The following is a 27,354-nucleotide window of genomic DNA, read 5'->3' as shown; positions in this document are numbered from 1 at the left end:
CTTTTACCCCCGCCCCCACGATATCCAGGGTTCATGTTGGAAACTTCCCTTATACAACAGCCGTCCCTACACTGACAAATGAGAGATGAATACTTCTGGAGCTCTTCTCAACTAGAAGCCACTTGCACCACAGGAAGAACAGTATGGAGAGACTGCTGTATGCAGTGCTGGTGGGTGACAAAACTTTCCCTTCAGAGACAGAACACACATGTTTACCCACCCCAGACAGGGAGCCCATGACAGACCAAAGTATGAGTTTTATTAGGGTTACTTATAGGAGTATGGGTAAAGACTTACATGAGCAGAAATGACTCAGGGACACCAGCATGGGTGACAGCTGAAGCACACTGTAGCACAGCATCAAGGCAGCTCAACAGGTTGGAGAGTAGTCTTCCCAAGTGACTTTGTTGTTCTAAACCTCATTAGCTTGGCTGTTTTCTGTTTCTTCCATGCAGATGGTTCTACCTCAAGTGTTGGTCTTTGCAGCTTGGCTCTCTGAGAATCTTCTTTTGCAGCTTTTACTGCTTAGTCTAGCAGGAAGGGGCCTGGTGAGTCTGATCAGTTTCAGGAACTTCCTGAAGCTTAAGGCATCTCAGGGCAGGAAGGAATGAATGTTTCAAGCATGGAGGAAACTATTACACGAGTACACACACTCAAAATATTTCCAGCACCTCGATATGCAGAAAGTGCTCAAGTTCAACCTCAGAGCCAACAAACCCAGGGAAGGTCAGTTCCCAACTGACCCATTAACCTTGCCTGGACACAGCTCCACCATGTGCAGGGATCAGGTTTGTTCACAACAGCATGCTGACAGCCAGCACAGGAGTGTATATTACTGACAGTGGAACACAAAAATAAATGACAAATTTTAGTGAGCTTAAAGTCAGAGGGTGTTTGATTTCTTCTGCTGGGAGTAAAAGCCAATACTAAGAAGTTAGTCAACTAGACCCCACCAAGACACCAGATGGCCTGGGAAGTTTTTTTTTTCTTTTTTAGCTTACAGCCAACACACCCATCTGGTAGCATATAGAAATTATGTTTTTCCTGAGAGGGGAGAAAGAGAGGAAAGGAGAGAAAGAGAGAGAATATATCCAAATCCACCCATATAATTGAGGTTGATAAACAGGGCTCTGAAAGCGTAGGCAGAGAGGAAAGAAATATAAGCACACAGAAAGATAAAGGCATAATTTATCTGAGCCATTAGAATCAGCAGCCTCATATAAACTTTTTACTAGACAACTCCATGGCAAAAAATATAGGTTCAAATTGCTGAATCATTGTTCAGATGTAAATGGGATTCCTAAAACTTTTATGGGTAGTTAAAATTAGTTTACAATATAAAGTAAACAAGAAAAGCCAGCTGTAAAGCCAAACCATGGGGAAAGACCCTTCCAACTGCATGCATCCTGCTGAGAAGAGTTACAACAACGCAAAGCATCTAGAAATGATGGCGTTAATCAATTTTAACATCAAACTTGGCTGTGCTTGATGATAAAAATGTTAATTTAATTTGATTAAATGTTCACACTAGTGTTGGAAACCATTTACTTCATGGGGGAAAAAGAGAGTCGCTAGTGAGAGGCACATGGGCTCAAACACAAACGGCTTCCTCCCTCAGTCACCACCCAAGATCCTCCAGACATCCTCATGAAAGCCACAGATGTATCCAGGGGTTGGGTCATGAGTGCATGCTAATAAAGCCAGGTGCCAAATTTCCCTTCTGGCCAGGGTTCAATCAGGATGGTTTTGGGGTGTTTGCTGTTGTGTTGTTGTTATTGTTGTTTCTTTTTTTTTTTCTGGCTGCATCTCCACAGTTTAGAACAGAGAACTCTCTACTTCTGTTGAACACAGAAGTCTTGTATTACATATTTCCAGCACTGATCCCTGTGTGGTAAGTGTGGATTCAGTAATACCCAGCTTGCACCTGAAATTTTCGGGATTGCGGGACATGGAGCCTCTGCCCTCAGTTGGCTTCCTTGCCTCCGTTTTGTAATCTCTGTGCATTAAAAGGTAAGTTTCTCACAAGCACGCCTGGCTGTGGCCCCCATCCTTTCATTCTCCGTTCATACAGGGACAAACCAAATTAAAGCAGAGTTCTCCATTTTCCTTTTCCTTTTGGGAAGACGAGGGAAAGATTAATAAAAGAAGTCAGACGCCAGAGGAGGACCATATTGTTCAGTAGCAGCTCGCAATGTGCACACTGGGATTTTCCAGCCGCCCTCTGTGAAAGTTGTGTTGCCTATTGAGATGTGGTTTCACTCTGTAACCCAGGTTCATCTTGAACCTGCTTCAGTCCTCTGCCTCCATTTCCCAAGGGCTAGGCTGGACCCAGGATAAAAGGAGCTCTCCACTGCCTGACCTTGAAAAGCCAACCAGAACATGGTTGCTATAATGGACCTCAGGATGCAAAAAGAGCTCCAAACTCCAGACTTAGGCTCTACCAGTCCTACACCCTCTCATCACTCACAGCATCTTAGACAAAGGACGGAAACTTTCCGACCTACAAGTCTGGTCATCCACACAATATGATAAGTGGCTTCTAAGGCAGCCATTGGTACACACAAAGCACGTTGCCCTACCTAACACAGGAAATTCTGCAGAACTCCTCCCAAGATCTAGGTGCCGCCAATATGAGAGCAGGTTGGATTCATGGGTGCTGATTTGACCTCAAAGATCACTATCTCCAGAATGGTATCATAGCTTTCACAAAAGCAACTTCACAGGCAATGAGACCGGAAGGTACTAGCAGCCATTTTACATTTAGACATGTTGCTGGTATAGCTATCTAGTGTAAGCCAACTAGAACTCGGCTGACAATGGACGTGGGGAGGGGCTGTGAGTCAGCACAAAATGGCTGACACCTGTGGGATGATGTCACAGGTGAGGCAGGTACAAGATAGAATGAGGCCTGTCATTGGATGAGAAGGAAGGATGGGCGGGAGAAAAGTTTGAAGGAAGAGGAGAGACAGGAACGGAAAAGAGGAGAGACAGGAGGGACAGAGAGGGCAGTCACGGTGGAGACAAAATGGAAGATTCCGCTGTGTGTATTTACAGGTTGTTATTAATATTCTTAAGGGATGGCTGTGTACTAGGTTTTGTGTGTTTAGGTGGGCAATTATATCTTATCAATTGGATCTAAGGTTACTGTGTTGTGTGTTCCTTCATGTAGCAATTTAAGAGTAAGAAAGTGTGTGGCGGCTGGTCTAGGTCACCACAGAGTTGGGATGTGTGTTTCTGGCATGGAAACCTGCCTTGGGAACTAGATAGGCAGAGAGATTGCTGACGGCTTAAAGAGAGGCCTTTGGCAGTGTGATATGGGATGGAGCAGAGCGGGTGAGATGTTTTATTGACTGAGAATTAGATGTTTTACTAACTGAGAATTAAGATATCCAGCAGATATCTTGGGGCACTGCAGTGGTGGACCTAGTGGGGGATTAAAGACAGTATTTTTATTTTTTTATAATTTTACAACAGACACCCGATATCCATCGAACCCCAAGAGTAAACCCTGATGAAACCTGTTATGTAACCATACCTGGCAGAACGGCACCTTTGTGAGGGTTCTGAATAAATATGGCCTTGAGGTCAGAGCGCCTTGCCTTTGCCACCCTGCCTGTGTATACCATGTAACCTGTGCCCTCTGTGTGGCTGCATGTGCCTTGGTGCCTACCAGCCGGGAATGAATACAGTAGGTCTTATTTGCCCAACTCTCCTCGAAATCTCTTCAACCTCCCAGACCCTCTTCCTTTCCCAGCATCTGAGCATGGACCTCCCAACACAACCTTGAGCTCATTTGCCCTCTGACCTCTGCCATGAAAGGCAGGATGAAGCAAGGCAGTCCCCTGTTAAAGGCAGGGAGCAGCTTTCCCCAAAATAACCAGCTTCTGACAAGTTGACCTTGGAGAAACACATTTCTATTTAAATTTTAGTCCTAACAGGTATCCTCTTAAAGCGGCACAAACAAAGCCCCTTGGTTTTGCTTAACTTTGGTAGTCTAATCAACTATTAAAATGCACACATTATTATAGTTGCTTTGCTTATGGTATTTTAGACAGTCTCCCTCTGTTGACTAAGCTAGTCTCAAACTCAATCCTCCTGCTTCATCTACTGAGTGCTGGGATCATAATAGGCACCCACACCCACACACACACACACACACCACGCCTGGCAATATTTAATTTTTAGATCTGTGAAGGCAGACTAAGGAAAAGCCATTCCCTTTCTGGTTTTTTTTGTTTTTTTTTTTCATGTAAGTAATTGCATCGTCACAGATTAGCAATCTACATTGGAGCCATACTAACCAGTGCCTGTCACCATCCTTTCTCTTCCTGTTAGGATGCTTAAATACACTAGGGACAGGTCAGACACTCTTGTGGGTGAACATAATGCTCTGCCCCACTCCTTGGGGGGTCTCACGGAAGACAGTCAAAGGGATGGTTAGGGAATGAGTGTTCTGAGGCTGAGAGGCACACAGGGGCAGGCCCTCTCTGAGTGCATTAGCCAGGGAGCTACTTCCCCCCAACACCCTTCACTCAGTGGTGTTAACAAGTGTCTATGGATCAAGGTGGAGGAATTGAGCAGTTCGAAGGTGTATCATTCAGCAATATGCTCTGTCACTTCCTTGCTGGTTTTCACTGTTAATGGTAATGGATATTGGTCCTTGGAAACTGAGATTGAATCTGAGCACATGAGGGAATTCAAGGAAGGAACAGATAACTTCCTTGAGCGTGGAGGGACCCAGAACTTCTAGAAACTAGGAGAACCAAATAACAAGGGTGAATCATCCACAGTTAACATTAAATTCTTCCCCAGCAGAGTCCATTAGTCTTACAATAATTGTTCCTTTGTTATGATATTCCCAGGTGAGCATGCACCGGGTGTCTTTAGACAAATACTGTGAGTCCCACTTTTGAAGTTGTGACATATTCTAGGAATTTGGGCATGATACAGGCAAGAAGACACACAGCAGAAAGGTCATGGATGATTCCAAGAAAGTAAAAATAAGTCAGCAGACTCTACTGGCCCCACAAGGTCATAGTCAGGGTCACTTTACCAGGGAAACATGTCCAGGCATTGAGTAGAGCCAACATTAAGGGCTGCCTTACCGATGTAATGACACGAGCTAGCTCTGTAGGCATCAGGGTTGGAGCGTCTAACTTTGCCCCTTACTGAGCTGAATGTATCTAAACTGGTTAATTATATGCCCTGTGAATCCATTTCCTTCTCCAGAGAAATAACAACATCAGCCCTTCACTGGGGAGTCGTTAAGAAATTAGACGGTATGCACAAGGTGTTGAGTACAAAGCCAAGCGGGTTTGAAAGCTACAATTACTGTTTTGAGAAAATTAATCCAGACAAAGCAGTAAGAGAGACAAAATGAAAGACAAGAAGTCCTGTTCATGAGCTGCCAATTCAGTGGTCATATGCCTCGGGAACGGCAGCTTCCTATATACTTACCATATGATCTAGCAATTACACTCAAGAGTACTCATCTCAGATAAATGGAAACTGAAATTGACTCTAAAGCCTGTAAACTGATGTTCCTAGTAGCTTTGTAAGCACCCCAAACAGATAAAAAAAAAAAACTAATGTCCATCAAGAGTTGAATGGTTAAACAAACCATGCTACAACCATAGTTTAGGGTATTAGTAAACAATAAAAAGGAGCAAGTGACTCGAATGGGTTAAAGGACTCATGATGAGCAAAGAAAGCCAATCCCCGGAGGTTAAATACTGTGTGGTTACACTTAAATAAATCTTGAGATGACAGCCACTTAGCTAATGACAGAAATTAGAACGGGGAGAGACGGGGCTGTAAAGGAGCATATGGGGTCTCTGTAATTCATCTTGACTGTGGTGGAGGATGTATGCATCCAAAAACCATATCTGCATATCAACAACATGTACACATGTGTGTGCATGGTGAACTAATGAAACCCTAATGGAGTCTGTGAATCCAACACTGCTGATTTCCAGGTTCCGATATTACATTGGAATGACATCAGTTGAGAGGCTGGGTCAGGAATATGGGACTTCCAGCACATTCCCCAACCTTCTCTGGGGACGGGTGTTCCAACCTGAGTATTTCTGGATGTGCAATTCCTCCTAGAGTTTCTGGAGAAATAGGGGCAATTCAATAAAGAATCAGACTCAGGGTAGAGGATGGCTCAGTGGTTAAGAACAATGGCTCCCCTCACAGAGGAACTAGTTTGGTTCCCAGCACCCACACGTCTGCTCACAACAGCTTGTAACTCCAGTCCCAGGAATCTTATGTCATCTTCTAGTCTCCATGAGCACCAGGCACACAAACGGTGCAGGTGTACATGTAAGAAAACACTCTCGTAAACTAAAAGTTCAACCATTAACAGCATGTGTCCCTCCAGCAGAAGATCCGGCTTCAGTTCCCAATCCCAACATGACAGATAGTAATCATCTGTACCTCCAGTTTCAAAGGATCCAATGCCCTTTCCTGACCTCCACGGGCACGACCTGCACATGCTACAGAGAGAGATACATGCCGGCAAAACGCCTACACACACAAAAAAGGAAATGAACCACTTTTTAAACAATAAAATGAGTCAGACATGGTGGCACTCATCTTTAATTCCAGCACTTGGGAGGCAAAGTCAGTCTAGCTGACAAACTGAGTTCCAGGACAGCCAAAGCTATACAGTATGACCCTGCCTTAGAAGACAGAAAGATAGATAGATAGATAGATAGATAGATAGATAGATAGATAGATAGATAGACAGACAGACAGACAGACAGACAGACAGACAGACAGACAGACAGACAGGATATTAATGATAAAATATTTTAATCCAAGAATTGCCACGGCTATAGCTACACTTCATGAATTGACTCCCCCACACAGGTTTTTACTTGTATAAAGCAGAAAGGAGCTCACAGCTCTTCCCAAAGTCACTGAGGGCTTAGCAAGTCTGGAACTGGCATTCTAGTGACAAGGCAAGTAAACTATGTCTTTCCTAAAGTAGCAGGTGGCTCAGCTCCCAGGCTTACGGCACAAGCAAGATTATGAACTGACAAAACTAGAGCCTAATGGAACGTGCTGTCTGTCCATCAATAAAGTTCTACTGGAACTCAGCAATGCTCATTAGTTTCCATGAAGTGTGAGTGCTTCCACCCAGTATAGCTGGGGTGAGTGGATCCAGTAGAGACCGCTTATCCTACACCAAAGTATTTCCTATCAGTCCCTGGGCAGAAACACTTCACAGCCCTGGGGCTGGCTAACCAAGATCAAATACCAGAGAAGAGCTCCTGCTCTTCTCAATAAGGAGCAGCCACTGCCAAAATGCCTTTCCTCTCTTAGTAGAACTTACCACCCATTCCAAAACTGGGGCAGATGCATGTGACTGGTGGAGAGCTAGTCACATGGCCCAAGACTTAGCTGCAAGGGAGGCTGAAAATCTAAACGGCATAGCATATATTCTACCACATTTGCCAGGACTCAAAGTAGGCAAGGACGAATGCAGAAGAGGGTCTCTGACAGCAGAGAGGCAAAAGACACAGAGACTGTGGTCAGACCCAACAAGTACAATGCAAATGAGCTGGACATTGCTGTCCATAGCTCTAACACCAAATTCCCACCTGATCTGTCCGGTTAAAGGTATTAATCTTTGTCAATATTTGCTAGGCCCACATTTCTTTTTCCGTACAATCATCTTTTAGTTCTCTTTCTTACCTTCTATACTGTATATTTATCCCTGGGTTGGAAGGGCTTAGATCCCTTTCTAATACTCTTAGTTTGCGAGGAGGTAACATGGTAGCCAATCAGAGCCTCCTTAATTGTATGTGATTATAATAAAGTCAATTTTAAAGGAAAGATGCAGCCAAGCTGCCCTAATACGCTAGGACCTTTCCGTAAGAAAATGGATTTTGTTGACTATAAAGTCACACCTTCCTGCTCATAAGGCTAACTCAAATGTCTTGCCTGACCAAAGTTCCACCTATCTGAAGCTTATGAGTAACTAGAGATGAGGAGGTGGGGTAGATTTCAATCACTGTAGAGATTCTCCCATTCTTAACATCTCTTTCAAGTTCTATAGAATTCTCTGTCTCCTGGGGGTGCTGCACCCTGACACAAGCTGAAAACTTCTGGCTCCTAGATGTGTTCCAGACAATAGCCAATAGATGTATTCCAGATAACAGCCACCAACACGTTTCCAATTGAGACAGACACAGAACTGACTGGAGGGAGGAGACGGATGAAAGACACACATCATTAGAGTGGAGCTGAGTCACAGAAGATCCAAGTCCAAGGCACCTCACAAGTGCCTTGAAAAATACATAAAAATTACACTGGTGTGTGTGTGTGTGTGTGTGTGTGTGTGTGTGTGTGTGTGTGTGTGTGTGTGTGTTGAATCAAAGGCCAGAAAAGAGTGCTCAGTCACTCTGCCTCATTTCACTGAGACAAGATCTGTCACTAAACCTTGCACTGGGCTGGTACCAAGTGAACCCAGCAGCTACCTTGTGTCCACCCTACTGCACTGTCTATGCACAGCTGCACCAGGCTTTTAGTTGTGTGTGTGTGTGTGTGTGTGTGTGTGTGAGAGAGAGAGAGAGAGAGAGAGAGAGAGAGAGAGAGAGAGAGAGAGAGAGAGAATTTATATGCAGGAACATAAAGAGACCAGACGAGGGCTTCAGATCCCCTGGAACTGGAATCATAGGGTCATAGGTAGTCTTAAGCTGAAGTCTTAAGTCTGAATGCTAGGAACCAACCCAGGACCCTGAACAAAAGCAGTGAGTGTCCTTCACTGCCGACCATTTTCTCCAGCCCCAACGTCAGCATTACACCTGGGTGCTGGTGATCAGAACTCTGCTCCTTGTGACTGCAGAGTGAATGCTCTCTCGCTCTGAGCCTGCCCTCCTGCCCTTACTCTTCACTTCTGCTTGGCTGCCTCAGGTTCTCCCTGGGTTACTACCCTTCACGAGGTTCCTGCCCCCCACCCCCTCCAAGAAACAAGACTGTCACAAAGCATCACACACCCTTGGCTTATGGGAAGTGGGATTTCCCATATGAAGGTCACAACAATTTCATAGGAAGATTTCTAGATGCACGAAGGAAATAAAACCCAAACTTGAAGGCAATGAAATTCAAAACCTAAAGTTAACTTCGGCCCGTCTGCCAAAAATGATTTTTTTCAGACCTGACAAGACAGAGGCCTGACACAGCAGGTGACACCTCTTTATCAGCTCCAAGAACTACAGGGCACATAATTAGCACCCAATTAGTTATTAATAACTTAATATTCACACATCTGCTGAAACTCTCTGAGGTGCACTGAGTAATTTCAATGTGATTACGATCATCGTCTCTGTCAGGGTAGGTGCTGTATAAATAATGAATTTGTTTCCAGAGCCTGGAGGGGGGTAGACTGGAAAGCTCATCTGGTTCCAGCCTGAAAACGACAAAGGGTCACATGGGGGAGGGGTTAAACCCAACAGTTGCAAGACTTAGATTCAAGTTAGATATCATAGTATACGTCCATCTAAGCATTCGAAGAGTTTGTTGGCTTTCGGCTACATACGACCATTGTGTTGGATGCCAGCGGGCCACTGTGGTTGGTCAATAGGGAGCTAAGGTTAGGGGAAGTTGAGTTCAAGACCAGCCAAGATTCCGTAGAATCCAAAGACTGGAGTTGTACTTGGCAGTAGATGTAAAAGCCCTAGGCTATACCCGCCCTCCCCGCCCCATCACCAAATGTAAAAAATTTAAAAAGCTATATATCAAGAATCACTGTTTATAAAAATGCCAACATATATCATCTGAGCTTCTAAACAAGTATACATGTATTACTTTATTGCTTCATTTAAGGTAACGATCCTCTCTTTAAGGTGGATCCCTACTGTTACTAATAACTCACAAAGGAAGAAACCCAGTGTGGTGGTTTGACTAAGCCTAGCCCAGGGAGTAACACTATTAGGAGACATGGCCTTGTTGGGTGAGGTGTGTCACTGTGGGCTTGGGCTTTAAGACCCTTGTCCTAGCTGCCAGTCTCCTGGCAACCTTCAGATGAAGATGTAGAACTCCCAGCTCCTCCTGCACCATGCCTGCCTGGTCGCTGCCATGCCCCTGCCTTGATGATACTGGACTGACCTTCTGAACCCACAAGCCAGCCCCAATTAAATGTTGTCCTTATGCCTTGGTCACGGCGTCTGTTCACAGCAATAAAACCCTGACTAAGACACCCAGGCTCATGTAATTTGCCTACACGTTTCATGAGGCCCAGACAGGACATAAACTGAGTTCTCTCTACACTGCTGCCATTGCCCTTGAGTACCATGGGCCTGTTAACTTCTTTCCTCCAAGGACTCATGCAAGACCCACACGGAGGGCTGGAAAGATGGCTCAGCACTAGGAGTGCTTGCTGCTCTTACAGAGACCCGGAACTCAGTTCCCACAACCGTCTGTAAATCCAGCTACAGGGAGTCCAGTGTCTCCACAGGCAGCTGCACTAGTGGGCATGTGCCCACAAAGAGACACACACATACATAACATTTTAAAGGAACTCCTCCCCATGGACAGGCTTCCACAAGATTGACGGCCCTAAATGCTCAGCCCGTTTGGCCAGACCTGGCGAACCTCTTGCTTTCACTGTTGAGGTTTTAGACAAGTTACTTTGTCTCCACCTCATCTTACTGGCTCTCGTTTTCACAATAAAGCTCTGGAACAGGTCTTAAAGTGCAACCTCGCCGCCCCCAGCTACCTGCTTTCCAAACAAACATCCCTCTGTGTTGGCACTGGCTGGGTAACCCTTATCTGAAAGGGCTGGGCGAGAAGAGCTTCTGATTTGGGGCCTTTTCGGATCACGAAACATTTGTATATGCATACTGGGATGTGTGTGGGAAAGGAACCAAGTCTAAACTTGATCGGTGTTTCGGCACACGTCACACACTGAGCCTACTTCATTTCCTTCAGTCCTCTCTGTGCACCTGCATCTCAGCTGTGATCGCATAAGGGGACAGGTGTGGAATTTTCCACTCCCCAGTGTCAAGCCAGCTCAGAAAGTTTCGGCTTCGCGATTTTCAGATTTGAGAAGCTTGACTTCTAACAAGCATCCCTTATCCACACGGGGAACCTGACTCTGGAGCACACAGAAACCCGAAGCAATGACATACGATGTCTATATTTCAAGGATGGGATCGTCTCGAGGCTGGAAGGGAACGACGAGAGAAAACAGAACTGCCCTGTGTGTTCAACACAAAACATATTTCGGTGACAGATCTAAATTACACCACAGCTGGCTACACTCAAGCTGCCCGAATCAACCAAAGCATTAGACGGTGGTTAATGACTCCTATTAGATTTGTTCATGGCCTAAGAGCTAGCCTCCCATGCTCAGATCCCAGAATCCAGGTAAAAAGTGAGGTGCTGTGCAAACACCTATAATCCCAGACATGGAAAGATGGGAGGAAGGCGGATCCCTGAAAGCTCAATGGCTTAGCAGCCTATGTGGTGAAGTTCCAGCCAATGACAGAGCTTGTCTCAAAACAAAGGGTGAAGGAACCCTGAAGAACGACACCGGAAGTGGTCACCGGAAGTGGTCCTATGACCTCCAAACGCAGCACGGGGCTCTGTGTAAAAACTCTTGTAAAAACTCAAGGCATGCACAGCCATTTCTCTAAATTTGCATAAACTGCACTACATAGGCGTCTCCTGCCAGTCTGTCTATAGCACTCCAGGTTTACAAACAAAACTCCATCTTCTCACTGACAAATGGCAAAGCATCAGGACTCGTTTTTAGTGTGATCAATGTACACCTTAGCTTACAGAGGTAGCTTAAATACGCTACACAGGCATACTCAGGAATGGCAGAATCTTCGCTGCCCATTTCTCCTAAGAATACTCCCTTGAAGACTGCAGGCATCAAAGACAATTTTATGAATATTTGTGAGCATCCGGACAGTTTTTGGAAGAATACGAAACTGCCAGAAATAGGAGCTAGAGCATTATCTCGGAAGTTAAGAACATATAGTGCTCTTCCAGACATGGTGGCTTGACTCCCTGTGTCTACATCAGTAGCCCATGACCTCCAACTCCAGTTCCGATGGCTCCCACACCCTCTTCTGGAGGCCACACGCACCTGCATTCACATGCACAAGCAGACAGGCTTATTCAAGAAGGAAATGGAATCCTTACGCACGAGGTAAGTGTGGCTTCTAAGTGAAGCATGAGCAAATGCCGTCTGAAGCACTGTATAAATAGCAACTTAACACTTCCAAGGAATTTATTTTTAAGGAAAGAAGGATATGACTTGAGATTTAGTTAGAAAGATTTCATCACCGAACTCATTATCACATCCAAAATCGTAAGCACCATTTACTTAACAATAAGGAAAGAGCTAAGCAAAATCGGGGCACAAGCATTAAATCAACATTCCTCCAAAGTCGATTCTAACGGTTTCAGAAGAGTATTTAATGGCCTGCGACAGCTCTCAGAGGAAAGAGATCAATGCAATAACAGGCAGATGACACAGGCTTAAAGGAGAATTCACTTCCATTTTAAAAGCAGGGTGATGTGAATGTGCACGCTCACACACAGTTAGCAAGACATTCGAAGCATTTACTTTACCTATATTTATTACAAAGGACATATGTGGTTTTATAGTACAAAAGCAATAGAGGCTTTGCTGCCGACGACACCTTGCCAAATTGCCCTCCTCTTTTAATTTTCAACTACAGAAAATGTCTAACATGCATTATGAGACAGCACAGAGAAGCCCAAGCCATGACCTCATGACCTGTCTCACATGATAAACTCACGCTAATCCTGCTTCCCTGGTCTCCTGCTACAGTCTGAAGTGAACCTGCTACAGCCATTCAGAAACACGTGAGATAGGAACTTTAAAAACTAACGACACACTATTATGATACACCTTTTTAAGAAAAAGTCAACAGACACTCCAGTTAGGGTTCAGATCACCAAATACACTCTTTGCTCCCTTACTAGATCAGGGTGAGGGCCAGACTGGTGTGCTGATCAGTGTTGATGGTCAACTTGACAAGATCTAGAATCACCTAGGAGACGCACCCTGGGCATGGCTGGAGGAACTACGGCATTATGGCTCGAGGAACTATGGCATTATCTTAACTGAGGTGGGAAGATTCACTGGAAGCTCAGCATCATCCCACAGGCTGAGGACCCGGGCTAGAAAAAGGGAAACTTTGAACAGAGTGGTAGCATGCATCTCCATTTCCTGATGATGGACACAAGTGACCAGCAGCCTTACTTTTTAGCTGACATGTCTTACTGTCATGGTGGGTACCCCTTCAACCTGTGAGGCACAGCGAAGCCTTCCTTCCTTGTTGGCTACTTTGCTACAAGACACGTTACTAATGTATCAAGTCTGCGTCTAGATCCTTCCACCCAGAGGCTTGTCTCCAGCTCTTGTTTATCCCCTTTGCGATTTATAACAAGTGTCACAATTAGACAGTGTCCGGGTGGTGTGAAAAGCCTCTCACTTCCCTGTGATGGTTGTTTGAGGTGGCTCACTGCCAAGGTAACTTACACTCGACCAATGGAACTGGTCAGGTGGTTTTTGTAAGGCAACTTCTTTGGAAATAATCCTCTATTTTTACAGCTTTGTTCCTTAGAATAGTCTCATGGAGGAAAACATGTCTTCTTCTTAATTAAAAACAGGGTTGTGTTTTTACTTTTATTTTTAGGGGGGTTGGGTAGAGATGGAATCCAAGCTTTACATGTACTACTACAGAGCTATGATCCCATACCAAGAATTATTATTACTTTCCTCTGAGATAGATTCTTGTTATATGGTCTGTCCTTGAACTGATTCTCCTGCCGCAGCTTCTCAATTATTCTCCTTCCCAGGTTTTTAATTATACTTTTATTTATTAATTTTTTTTTTTTCGGAGCTGGGGACCGAACCCGGGCCCTTGCGCTTCCTAGGTAAGCGCTCTACCACTGAGCTAAATCCCCAGCCCCCTTATTTATTAATTTTGTGTGCATACATGTGAATGTGTGTGGGGATGCACACTCCATGACCGATGGAGGTCCCAGGACAACTTGTAGGAGTCGCTTCTCTCTTCTGGGAATAGAACTGAGGTCCTCAAGCATGGTGGTAAGTGCTTTAACCCTGAGCCATCTCACGAGTCCAATTTATTCTTCTTTTCTAACACACAGATTTTACACATTAGAATTTCCACCACAAAAAGTATAACTAGAAGTCACAACCAAAAGTCTTATTATTTTCAAATTAAGTTGTGGATTCTAGGAGAACCCCCAAAATGGCAAGGCCATCCATCCTCAATGCTGTGGCTTTCTCCAGGCAATGGGTGATAAGTTGCCTTCGGGGGTGTGTGTGTGTGTGTGTGTGTGTGTGTGTGTGTGTGTGTGTGTGTGTGTCTGTGTCTGTGTGTCTGTGTCTGTGTGTGTGTGTCTGTGTGTGTGTGTGTGTGTCTGTGTGTGTGTGTGTCTGTGTGTGTGTCTGTGTGTCTGTCTGTGTGTGTGTGTCTGTGTGTGTGTGTGTGTGTGTGTCTGTGTGTCTGTGTGTGTGTGTGTGTGTGTGTGTGTGTGTGTGTGTGTGTGTGTGTGTGTCTGTGTCTGTGTGTCTGTGTCTGTGTGTGTGTGTGTCTGTGTGTGTGTGTGTGTGTGTGTGTGTGTGTGTGTGTGTGTCTGTCTGTGTGTGTGTGTGTGTCTGTGTGTGTGTGTGTGTGTGTGTCTGTGTGTGTGTGTGTCTGTGTGTGTGTGTGTGTGTGTGTGTGTGTGTGTGTGTGTGTGTGTGTGTGTGTGTGTGTGTCTGTCTGTGTGTGTGTGTCTGTGTGTCTGTCTGTGTGTGTGTCTGTGTGTGTGTGTGTGTGTGTGTGTGTGTGTGTGTGTGTGTGTGTGTGTGTGTGTGTGTGTGTGTGTCTGTGTGTGTGTGTGTGTGTGTGTCTGTGTGTGTGTGTGTGTGTGTGTCTGTGTGTGTGTCTGTGTGTGTCTGTGTGTGTGTGTCTGTGTGTGTGTGTGTGTGTGTGTGTGTGTGTGTGTGTGTGTGTGTGTGTGTGTGTGTGTGTGTGTGTGTGTATGTCTGTGTGTGTGCACGTCTGTGTGTGTGTGTGTCTGTCTGTGTGTGTGTGTGTGTGTGTGTGTGTGTGTGTGTGTGTGTGTGTCTGTGTGTGTGTCTGTGTGTCTGTGTGTGTGTGTGTGTGTGTGTGTGTGTGTGTCTGTGTGTGTCTGTGTGTGTCTGTCTGTGTGTGTGTGTGTGTCTGTGTGTGTGTGTCTGTGTGTCTGTGTGTGTGTCTGTGTGTGTGTCTGTGTGTGTGTCTGTGTGTCTGTCTCTCTGTGTGTGTGTGTGTGTGTGTGAGTGTGTGTGTCTGTGTGTCTGTCTCTGTGTGTGTGAGTGTGTGTGTGTCTGTGTGTCTGTCTGTGTGTGTGTGTGTGTGTGTCTGTCTGTGTGTGTGTGTGTGTGTGTCTGTGTGTCTGTGTGTGTGTGTGTGTGTCTGTGTGTGTGTCTGTGTGTGTGTCTGTGTGTGTGTGTGTGTGTGTGTGTGTGTGTGTGTGTGTGTGTGTGTGTGTGTGTGTGTGTGTGTGTGTGTGTGTGTGTGTGTGTGTGTGTCTGTGTGAACATGGCATATTTGTGTGAGCATAGCGTAGCCCTCCCTTCAGAAGATGGTGGCCGGTACATGCTTGCTCTTCAATTTATTTCGAGAATGTCAGGGGGACCCAGAGATATCCCCCAAACCACATCAGATTTCTGTGACCTGAGCCCAGGCTGAGGGGTGAACTGGGAAAGCTCCTCCCGTGAGGGAAGCAAAGGAGTACACAGGAGAAATAAAACCAGCAGCCAGAACTCAACCGAATGATGCCTTTACAAATTGGAAGGAGGATGGACCCAAGGCGGAGAGGCCACGTGCCCCAGTGTAGGGTCACAGGATGTGGCTGAGAAAGATGGCTGGGGTGCCCGGCTAATAACTGAGGGTGGGAGCTTGAGTTTCTGCCTCAGTGCTTTGATGTTTGTAAACTAACAGTGCAGCAGAATGAGAGGCCCAGAAACAACCCGACAGGCAGCCCTGCCAGAGCAAGCCGCAAGTGTACAGAGGCCTCTGGACCTACAGATAGGAAAGCCAGCCAGACCCTCCCTCTCCTGCCAGCCAGGTCTTCTCAGAAGGCATTCATTAGCTAAATGTCCACCAGCCCACAGGAAAAGGGCCCTGGCCAGTAAATATAAATGCAAAACAAAATTGAGCCCATCCATTCTAAATCTCAGGCTTCCGCAGCCAGCAGCAAGGTTCACTTCCTGCTTTTAATTTTTCCGAACTGCGTTACAGCCAGGAATGACAAGCCCCTGCCTTCTAGATTTGGGCAAACCCCTCCCAAACCACACAAAGAATTAGAAGGCTTTGTTTTGGAGTTTTAATCATTACCAGATTTCATAAGGGCATCTGCTGTCATTCTTAAACCTGGATTAAGAGTCTGTCTGGGGCTAGAGAGATGGCTCAGGGGTTAAGAGCACTGACTGCTCTTCCAGAGGTCCTGAGTTCAATTCCCAGCAACCACATGGTGGCTCACAACCATCTGTAATGAGATCCGATGCCCTCTTCTGATGTGTCTGAGGACAACGACAGTGTACTCATAAACATAAAATAAATAAATAAATAAATAAATAAATAAATAAATAAATCTAAAAAAAAGAGTCTGTCTGAGTACTGATGGTGCAGCTTCCATCTACACAGAACCCCAAGTCCATCTGCAGTGAAACAAAACACCACGAAGCGGCCCAGCCTTAAAGGAATTGGAACCGGCTACGCAAATGACAGAGACCCATCTTGCTGATTACTCTCTTAAAAATGCATCACGAAAAGGATGGAGGAGAAAAAACAAAAAACAAAAGGGCAAAGAGAACCATGCGTGTGGAATTTTTCTCTCCCCTAGATGCACCGGTGAAGCGATAATTACTACATAAATGTCTCAGGCTGCAACTGCAGGTCACGGAACAACCATCCACCTGGCGTTTTATCCTCCGGAGATTTGAATTCTGTACTTGGGACCAAGGCCATGCAAAGGGCAAGGGTCTTTCGTTGGCTGGGGTCCAGAGCAGCAACCCCAGTCCTGAGAGCATGTCCTTTCCAAGAACGAGGCAGAGGAGAAACTGCACTCATCACTAGAACCACTGTGGTTTCCAAGTAACCAGGAACTCCTAGGAGATTATCGTAAAGATGAAGCTAGGGAGCTGGATGGCTCAGTGGGTGAGAACGCATGCTGCAAATGCACGAAGTCCACTTTGAATGCTCAAGACTGAGAGAAAAGCAACAGGGCGGGCAATCTTGAGAACTCCATGCTATTCAGTCTAGCAGGAAAGATGACTCGATTTCAACTTCAGTGAGGGACTGTCTCAGGGGTAAGAAAGGGATGACAGAGGAAGTCAACGCCCTTCTCTGGACTCCACATGTATATGCACTAGTAAATAGCCACACACACTCACAGTCAAGCTGCAGACTTTTGCCTTATTGATATGCCTCCAGTTTCAATGTAATAACAAAACAGCCAGCTTGAACTTTCCCTAGCCAAGGCTGGAAAAAATGCCACTCTTCGATCTCCTCCTTCTGTCCACACCAGAACCTCAAAAGCACTGTGCAACCCATCACCTTCCCTCCAGATATCCAAAAGCCATTTAGAGCACTAGCAGAGAGCAAAAGGAACTCTAGAGCCCTGAGCCCTGCCTGGTATAGAGCCATCATATTCTGAAGGTGATCCAAAAAGAATCCAGAAGTCGGAGCATAAAGTACCCCAAAACAGACGGCTCTGACATCACTGCAGTGGGTGTAGGACCATATAGTTCATCATTGAACTCCATCACAGCACAGAGTCCTGCTTGCTACATGACTTTAACAGGTGACTTCTTGCCCCCAGGGTATTTGCCTTGTCTGTTTAAAGGGCAGAAAATGGTGGTAGCGCCTCTGGTTGTATTAGGATTAGACACAAGTGTGTGCTACAGAGCCGGGCTCTTGGATTACACTCGGCCAATGAAAGGGAGAAGAGGAAGGAGGAAAGTCAGCACCAACCACACACTGGGAGCAACCAGGCTACAGTCCCACTTCTTTGACTTCTCCCGAGAGCAGCTTTTGTTTGGGGAAAAGACAAGACAGTGACGGCTGTCCTCTGCCTGTGGACCGCATCATCCTCAGTCCTCCCTTAAGGCCACTATGAATTTTTCACACTCACATGAACTATTCAACCAAGGAACGGGGCTGTCAATCATGGACCACAGGCAGAACTGTGAGAAAGCGGATGGAGCAAGAACGGAAAATGTCTAGTCAGTAGGGACTGCATTCAAGGTTATGCCACAGACAACACTCCAAGAGTCTCCTCTCTGAGAGAGGTGTTTAGGGGTAACCCTGCTCCAAGGTGAGGCCCGCTCTGCTACTTTGTTTCCACTGTTGTGATAACACCATGATCAAAAGCACTGTGGGAAAGAGTTTGTGTTAGCTTCTAATGTCCAGTCTGTCCATCCATCATCAAGGGAAGTCATGGCAGGGGGAACTGAAGGATTTATTTCAGCCTTTATTTTGTAGCCCATCACTGAGGAAACCCAGGGCAGGAGCTCAAGAGGAAACTTGAAGGCAGAAACTATGGAGGAAGCTGCTCATAGGCTAGTTCAGCCTGCTTTCTTATATAACCCAAGACTACAGGCCCAAGGTGGCATCCTCTACTATGAGCAAGGCTTGAACACATCAATCATTAATCAAAACATATCCCCACAGGCTTGCCTACAAGTCAATTTGGTAGAAGAGATTCCTCAACTGAGGCTCTGTCCTCTTTCCCAGGTGGCTTTACTTTGTGTCCCGTTGACCAAAAACTATACAGCACACTTGCTTTGTGCCAGAAGGCTCTGGAAAGACAGTTATCTTCTGTCTCACATCCAGCATGGAAACAAAGAGTAAGCTACCAAAGTTGGAGCATGGAAGGAGTCTTAGGTGAGCATGGCCCACAGCTCCTCGATTGCTGGCCTCGGGTCTTCAGAGCCGTGATTGAATTGCTCTGTGCAGGTTAAAGCACTGAGATTGTATAGCTCTAAGCAAACTAATACAGTGACAGCGCCTGGGCACCGTACCCATACCCAGCTACCAGAGTGGAAACTCATCCCCTTCTTACGGGATCCAAGAACCACAAACCCAACAGGCTGCCACCAGACATGTCCGGATGAAACAAAACAGCCGTTAAGTTCAAGGCAGCTGGAGCGAGAAGAAAATGGAGACACAGGAAGGCACAACTGACTAACCGGGGCCTGGAGAATCATGTTGCTGTCTGTGACAGAGGAAGCAACACTGATAAGCCAAAGCACAGCACACACACACACACACACACACACACACACACACACACACGTTTCCATATCAATTCTGAAGACAGTGCTGAGACCTTCGCTCCTCACCTGTCTGGCTTTTTGAAATGACTCAAAAATACCCAAAGTATACATGATGTATTTCTTGCTGTTGGTGTTGTTCCGGTTGGTTTCTTTCTTTAGACAGCATCCCACCCTGCTCCAGAGGCTGGCCTAGAACTCACTCGCTATGTAGCCCATGCTATCCTTGAACTCATGGTTATCCTCCTGCCTTGGCCTTCTAGGTGCCCTCATTACAGGTATGAGGCACTGCTCCTAGTTATTTCTAATCCTAAAATCCCAAGGTGAAAACACTCCAAAGTCTAAAAGCAGTGACAAAACCATGGGGCTTGGGGGGTGGGGTTGTCACTTTGAGCAGTGGAGATTTGGAACACTGAGATCAGTGATGCTAAGCCAGAAAAGTTCTACACAAATATTCTGAAACAATGCTAGTTCTAGATCCCCCAAATCTAGAAGCATCCTGGTCTCAAGTACTGAGGGTGAGGAGTTCTCACACTGTGTGTGAGAATACACACAGCTCTCTTAAGGACAGTGTTTCTGTCTGGGTAAATATCAGTTCACAGGCTCGAATCACAAGGCGGTCCTAACTCTGTCTCCATTAGGAAGGAAACAACATGCTCAGAGTCCTAGACCATGTTTAAAGGCAGTTTTTTTTTTTTTTCAGAACATGGCCAATAAAAACAAACACATGCCCACAAAATATGTTGTCAGGAGAACTGAGGAATGGGCAGACCTGGTCAGCTCCTAGGAAAGATAGGATTCAGCCCCCAAATCACAGCCAACATGGCTTCCAGAAACGGAAATTTCGTGAGAACAAGGCAGCCATGGGAATAGAAAGTGCTCTCTGCTGGATTCCTGTAGTTCTCTCTCTCTCTCTGAGGGAGTCTCAGGCAATTCTCTAGACTCCATGTTCTTCCTGGAAATACAACCCTGAGCAACATGCCAAGCACATGTGTGCATACGTGGACCCATGCTATGGAGTCCTCTCAATAGCTCTGTAAGGTCCGCCTTACCACTGTTCCCATTTGCAGAAGAGAAAAGTAAGTAAACTAGGCTCTACGAAGCTCATTAACCAAGTCAGTCAGGACAGTGAGCAGTATCCAGGCCGGAGTTAATGTGAGAGACCCTTCGTACCAACAGAAAAGAGGGCGAGTCCTCCAACTGCATGCAAACCAGTGCCTAGGAGGATAGCTCTGTCCCTCTCCACAGAGACAAGCTGTGACACGGCAGGGAGGCCACTCTCTGCAGAGCATTCTAATCTCCGAGTCAGACCATGTCAGAGAATGAAGATGCTGCCAGTTGGCAGAAGGTCCACGCTCGAAATGAATGGATCTCACACAGCTGATCAATCAACTGTTCATCCTTTCAGCCAGTGGACCCGCTACCAACAATATAGACCTTCCTGGACTGACCGCTAAGTAAATACGATGTCTCATAGACAGGAACAGATCCAATGTTACATCCCAAGTTCATCTCAGCCTACTCTTACTCACGTGTCACGGTGCATCACCTTAAAGCCGGAGGCTAGAGGCTGGAAGGATCCTGACTTCAAAGCAAACCTGAGCTACTTGATGAGACCCCATCTCAAAAACCAAACCAAAAGTAAGAAAAGAGAGAGAACATTTTAAACGGGTGAATTATGTACCATGTCAAGTCCGCCTCGATGAAGGTCTCACAAATGAAAGCATCTAGGTCATTCCGTTGGAAGTCTTCAGCCAGCCAGCTTATAATTACCAGAAATGTAAGGGCTCTTTTTTTTTTCTTTCCCTGTATATTTCAAGCTTCTTTGAGTGTCCTGATTGACAGAGTGGTCTTTCACCAACTCATTTTACTAAATTTACATCTAGAACAGAAGCTCTCAGAGAATGATGGTGGGGTCAGGAGACACGGCAGGTGGTACTGCGCACGTTCGTCTAAGAGCGGGACATTCCGGGGCGCTTGGCATACTCCGATGACCACAGAGACCGACTGAATAATAGACAACTCAAAAGGCTACAAGAAAGGACTTTTGACTATTTTTACCACAGAGAAATGATACGTATTTGAGGAAATATATATGTTCAATCGAATTTTAAACATTACGTAATGCATACGTACATCAAAAATATCACATGGGATATGTCATTAATATGCACAACTCTACGTTCTCATATATCAATTTTAAAATAAGTTCAAAGGCTATGGTTGTGGCTCTGTTGCTAGAACACTTGCCTTGTTTGATCCCTAGCACCGTATAAAACCAAGCACAGCACAGACACTTGTGAAACCAGCCTCTGGGATGATAACGGAAGGAAGGACCAGGAGTTCAAGGACATCCTTAGCTACATAAGACCCTGTCTCAAAAAAAAAAGAGATGGTCTCTGCAACAAAATCATGCCTGCTGCAATGTGGCTGCTTGACAGGCTTTGAGGAGAAGAATTAAGTCTTTATTCTCTGCTGGGGAAGTCCATGTCTGTATTTTACAGGGTCTCAACTCCCCTCTGAACCCTGTCTATCATAAACACAGGCTTTAGATCTATTCTCACTTCGAGATCGCTTACGCCGCTGACTATTTGCAGGGTGAGCAAATGCAATCAGACGCCAAGGCTTCGAGGAGATTAGACAACTGCCAGGGTCTGAGCTATATCAACAGCTTGAAACCGGCGCGCTCGACAGTGAGGGGACAGCATTAGGCCGGTCAAGCAAACACACCTATGTTGTTCTCTTCGGATGGGGCACCACATCCCGGCGGTACGCTGAGTCTTCGGAGAGGCATCCTTCCCAGAGGTGTTAACCCCGAGACAGATGATGCTGGTCCAGGTGCGAAGTGAACTCGGGAGATGAACTCGGGATGCGTTCCCAGGTTGGCCGGGTGAGGGTCAAAACGGAAGCTGCCATGTCACGGTGCAGTTTGTGTTTTAAAAAGAGCGCTTCCCTACTTATTTATTTATTTATTTATTTGCAGAACCAGAGTTTGACGAAATTGAATACCGTTTCACCGATTCTAAGAAATGAAAACCACTCAATAAACTAGACATAAAACAGGCTTACTCAGCCATTGTTAAAAATCCCACAGTTGGGCTGTAATGGCTTCTCTTATTCTTCTACTTCATATGTAATACATTAAAAATAACCCCTTATATATCACCTACACCCTATTGGTTAAAATAGACGTGTATTTATTTGCTTGTCTAATGTTCTACTGTTAGGTAAATTTGTTCATTTACGATGTGGTAACTTAGAAGAAACAGGAGGATGCGTTTAGGTTCGCTGGAAAAACTACCATCCTTTGTACATAAAGGATGTGCACCCATGGCATCAGCACTTAGTTGAAGCAACTCCTCACCTGTCCAGCCCACATTTTCTAGCCAGCGTGCTTAGCCCTGTCTGCATCCTGTCATTTTCTCTAGACTACAGATTGTTGCCCAAATGCTACGTCTGCAGAACAGAACAGACAATCAACATTCCTGCACCTCGCATCATCGTTGATAACAGATCTGCCTTCGTATAAACTGAGTAGAGAAGTTCCACATACCACTCCGGTCTGTTCCTCCAGTCCATGTCACAAACATGAAGCTTGTCACCCATTTGCAATTTCCCTCCTTATTGACTAAGTAGTAAAATAAACATGATGTGTTCTTACTAATACTGAAGACAAATGTCCTCAAAACGGGCCCAGTGGATTTGGATATAATCAATATAATGATGACAAGAACAATAACACACCCATACTTAAAAATGTGCACATAGCAAGAAATTGGCGCCCTCTTTGAACGTTATAGTTTCAAGGAAGTAAACAAAGCCACTGGCAGCTTTGGTCCATTTAGTCTGAAGATGTGGATTCTACTCTTTAAATACTCACAGTTATTACAACTCTGTGAAGAGGGTGTGTTTACATTGCTTTATACCCTTGAAATGATAAATACTTTGAACCATGCCAAACCACAAATGCATTGCAAAGACTGTCAGCCAAAACTCAAAAGAATTCCTTTGGCTGCACCAACCTTTAAAAAGATCCCGTCCTGGCAAAGCTTGGAATTCAGTGGTAAAACATGGACCCACAAAGTCACAGGATCTAGGTTTCGTCACCAGGTTTGAAGAAAGGGAAGAGAAGGACAGGAAGACGGTGAGGGGCGGCATACTCATGACCTTTCTACAGGCGGCAAACATCTTCATGGACGGTGGAGGGCGAAAGGAAAAACATCTCAGACTCGGAAGAACACCTAAAGCAGCTAATGAATATTCTACAGCTTACTATTTCAAACACTTGGGAAATCCTAAGCAGGGTCCTGGGGAGCAAGCTCCTGTCGACTTCCTAAGAGTGAAGTTCATGACAAAGGAGTGATTGTCTTAATATCTGCTCTGGTCAACACCGTGGTTAAAAGGGCCTGGAAAGCCAAGCTTGGTAGCTCACATTTGTAATGCCATTTTGTGGAAGGCTGGTGCAGAAGCGTCTCGCTTTCAAGACCAGCCTGAGCTGCAAAGTTTGACCCAGTCTTTAAAAAAAAAAAAAAAAAAAAAAACAGAAACCAAAAATACAACACATATGCCAAACCACTAGGAATAATGTACAGGAAGGAAGAAGAGCCCAAGGTTTCCTCCACACCACCTTATCCACTTAAAACACATCCAGCTAGTCAGTCCCTACACCTGCAGCCAAGAAACACCACTTAAGAGCTCAGCTCAATCATCAGCCCAAGTTTAGTGCCTCTGGGTGCATTACCCCAGCCTGACTCACTTCTCCAACTCTGATTTATTGTCTGTTGCCCCAAGGCAGCTTTCTCGCCATCCTGCTTAGCAAACATCCTTTAAAATCAGACTTCATACTCTAACGGTCAGAGGGGCCCTTGGAGAGAAGAGCCCAAGCACAAGACAGGTCTCCCAGAGGCAATCTGCACAAAGGCCAGAGGATCCAGAAAACCTTACCCTTCCTATTGCCTTCTTGCCCAAACCCCAAGAAGCAGTCAGAAGCCTAAGGATACAGTACACGCCTGTGGCTGCCTGTGACTGCCTGTGACTGACTGTGACTGACTGTGACTGCCTGTGACTGCCTGTGACTGCCTGTAGCTGCCTGTGACTGCCTGTGGCTTGCAAAGTGCTTAGGGTTCACCAAGATGGCTGAAGACTCCATCCCTGGGCTTCATCTTTAAGGTTAAGCCACTGCAGCAATATATACAAGCAAATAGTCGCTACTCATCAGTAGCCAATGTACATCGTTTACAGTTTCCTGCGAATCCTTAGTTCAGGAGCCAGGCGTGGTGGCACAGGCCTTTAATCCCAGCACTCGGGAGGCAGAGGCAGGAGGACCTCTGTGAGTTCGAGGCCACCCTAGGGTCTACAAAATGAGTTCCAGAACAGCCAGAACTACACCAAGAAATCCTGTCTTGAAAGAACAAACACAGAAACTAGTTTGGTTAAAAATTTAATTTACAGGTCCTCACATCACATAGACACCTATAATTCTATCAGTAATTGCAACAGTTCGAATGTAATTGGTCCCCAGAGGCCCATAGAGAGTGGAATTATTAGTAGATGTGACCTTGTTGGAGGAGGTGTGTCACTGTGGGGGCGGGCTTTGAGGTCCCCTATGCTCAAGCTACTCTCAGTGTGGCACACAATCTCTGGCTGCTGCCTTCACATCAAGATGTAGAACTCTCATCTCCTTCTCCAGCACCACCTCTGCCTGCACTCTGCCAAGTTATCAACCTTGATGATAATGGACTGAACCCCTGAAACTGTAAGCCAGCTCCAGTTCAATGTTTATAAGAGTTACCTTGGTTATGGTGTCTCTTCACAGTAGTATAGCCCTAACTAAGACCATAATAAAAATACGAATACCCACTGGTGCCTGTACCTACGTGTGCCCTGATAGAACAATAGACAGCCACATCGTGACATCAACAAAGGGCAGGTTTTTCTTTGAAAATAGCCCAATTCCAGAGCAAAGGATGTGTCTAAGTGGTAGATTAGAAGACTAGCACATAGGGGTCCCTAGGGCTAAGCCCACCCACTCCCCCCAAAAAAAACATCCTTAGCTGGGCCTGGTGATGCACGCCTGTAATCCCATCACTTAGGAGACAGCACCATAAGGATCAGGAGTTCAAGTCAGTTTGGGAACCGTGAGACTGTCTCATAAGTTAATAATAAATATCTAAAGGAGGAGGAGAGAAAACAACCCCATTATCCATCCTCCTGGACATGCATTTTATACCCAGTCCTTATTAACCAAATCTAAATCATGAGCCGTGAGCCCTTGATCTTGACCGTGATCTTACTTGTGGTTCCTTTTTCTTGTGCAAATTGGGGGTCTTCTGTAGGATTTTTTTTAAATAAAATAAATTAGACTTTCCTTCATGCAGTCCATTGCTCAGGGGTTAAGAACTGTCTAAATGGTAGCTGCTCCCTTCCATGACACCCCATCTCCAGACTATTTCCTTGACCTGGACCACAGCTTTTCCCAAGATATGAATAACTGAGACCATGTGGCCAGTTATAGAAGCCAGCAGAGCGCTATAGCTAGAAAGAGGAAAGTAACAAATGGGACAAGATGAGTTAGACAGAAAAGCAAAGTCCACACAACAGTGTGCCTAGCACACACGTGAACACACCACACACACGAGAAACTGACAACGAGAAAGAAGACACACAGAAAACATAAGCACGGCGTAAACTGTGTTGGCAAATCAAACTATAAAGCTTGTGCCAAAGGAGAGAACTGAAAAGCATTATGGGTAACCCAGGCTCGGGAAAAAACAGTATCACTGGTTCTCCATCAACTGCTGTTCCTCACGTCTAATGTTTACATATATGTATTTCTATACATTCCTACAGATATATTTATGTGGGAATGCATATGGGAGATGATATGGACCTAGAAAGAGAGAGGGAAAAGAAGATTTAAGGAAGGAGCATGGAGAGGGCAAGAGAAAGGAGAATGCTGGGTATTCTGAGGGGGAGGCAGCAGGGAAGTGGCAGAGGGTAGGTGGCAGATCATGCAAAGCTAATCACGTATGGGAATCCAGTGAGGGAGGAAGCAGTGAGCCTCACCGTGCAGGGCATACACTCTTCTGGCAGAGGCCGGAGTTCGGTTCCCACAAAGGATGGCTCATAACCACCTGTGACTCCAGGTCCACTGGATCCAATCCCTCCAGCCTCTGCCATCATGTGCACACGCCAACACAGAGACACATACAGGTCGTTAAAATAAATCATGAAGAAAGAAAGAAAACGTGTTCAGGAAAACTGCCCCCACTGTATGCTATCTTAAAAGAAGGTTCAAAGATGGAAATCAACGCCTGACAAGAAGACAGGACATAAAGCTGTTGGCAATCCAGAATTATGGCAACCATAGACTTCCTGTCTAGTGTGACCCCACAACCTTGGCAGTGTTCCATGCCAGCTGCTGTTCTCTTGGCTCAGGAATGTCTGATCAAAGGACAGAAAGATTCGCCTTAGGCTCAGCCGACGACGCAGCTGTAAAACACAAACCCATGCCTCGTTCGACCTTAACGAACCCTGTGCAGTACACTAAAGGGTAGACTTCATTACCCCCAAGTTCTCCATTTAATTCTTTCATATTTTAAACTTCTCGTAATGACTTTTCATTGCGTTCAGCAAGTAAAGAGGCCTCCCATTGACAATTACACACCTGCTAATGCCTACAAAGCATTCCAAAATTAAAAATAAGAATAATCAGTAAAGAGTCTGATGAATAAAACATCCCCTTTATCCCATAGGGCTGGGCTCAAATAAAGGAAAATGGGTCATTAAATGTCCATTAATTCTGCAAGGCTTGGTTACTAGACTTCGTGGTGATATTTAGGCTTAAAAGTACTTTGAGATACAAGGTTCTAGCTTTAAATTTTCAGTACCCAATGAAAGACATGTTAAGTCAGTGGTCACAAGGAAGAACAGGACAGACACTGTTTCCTTTTTTTAACTGAACTATGAATTTTTCAACATACAGAATGAGGGGTGAGGGGTACCCGCACATGTATTTCCTTCCACTGACCATA

General features: G+C 45.5%; 1 protein-coding gene across 2 annotated transcripts in view; it reads right to left on the bottom strand.

Moving 5' to 3' along the window:
• Positions 1-27,354, bottom strand: part of Ptprg (protein tyrosine phosphatase receptor type G) — a 671,028-nt gene that overhangs the window by 590,308 nt on the left and 53,366 nt on the right. The gene's annotated exons all lie outside the window — the stretch shown is intronic.

This window comes from Rattus rattus, chromosome 12 (assembly GCF_011064425.1).
Source record: "Rattus rattus isolate New Zealand chromosome 12, Rrattus_CSIRO_v1, whole genome shotgun sequence".
Classification (NCBI taxonomy): Eukaryota; Metazoa; Chordata; class Mammalia; order Rodentia; family Muridae; genus Rattus; species Rattus rattus.
The sequence above is the reverse complement of the archived record's forward strand: the minus strand, read 5'-3'. Positions and strand labels throughout refer to the sequence as shown.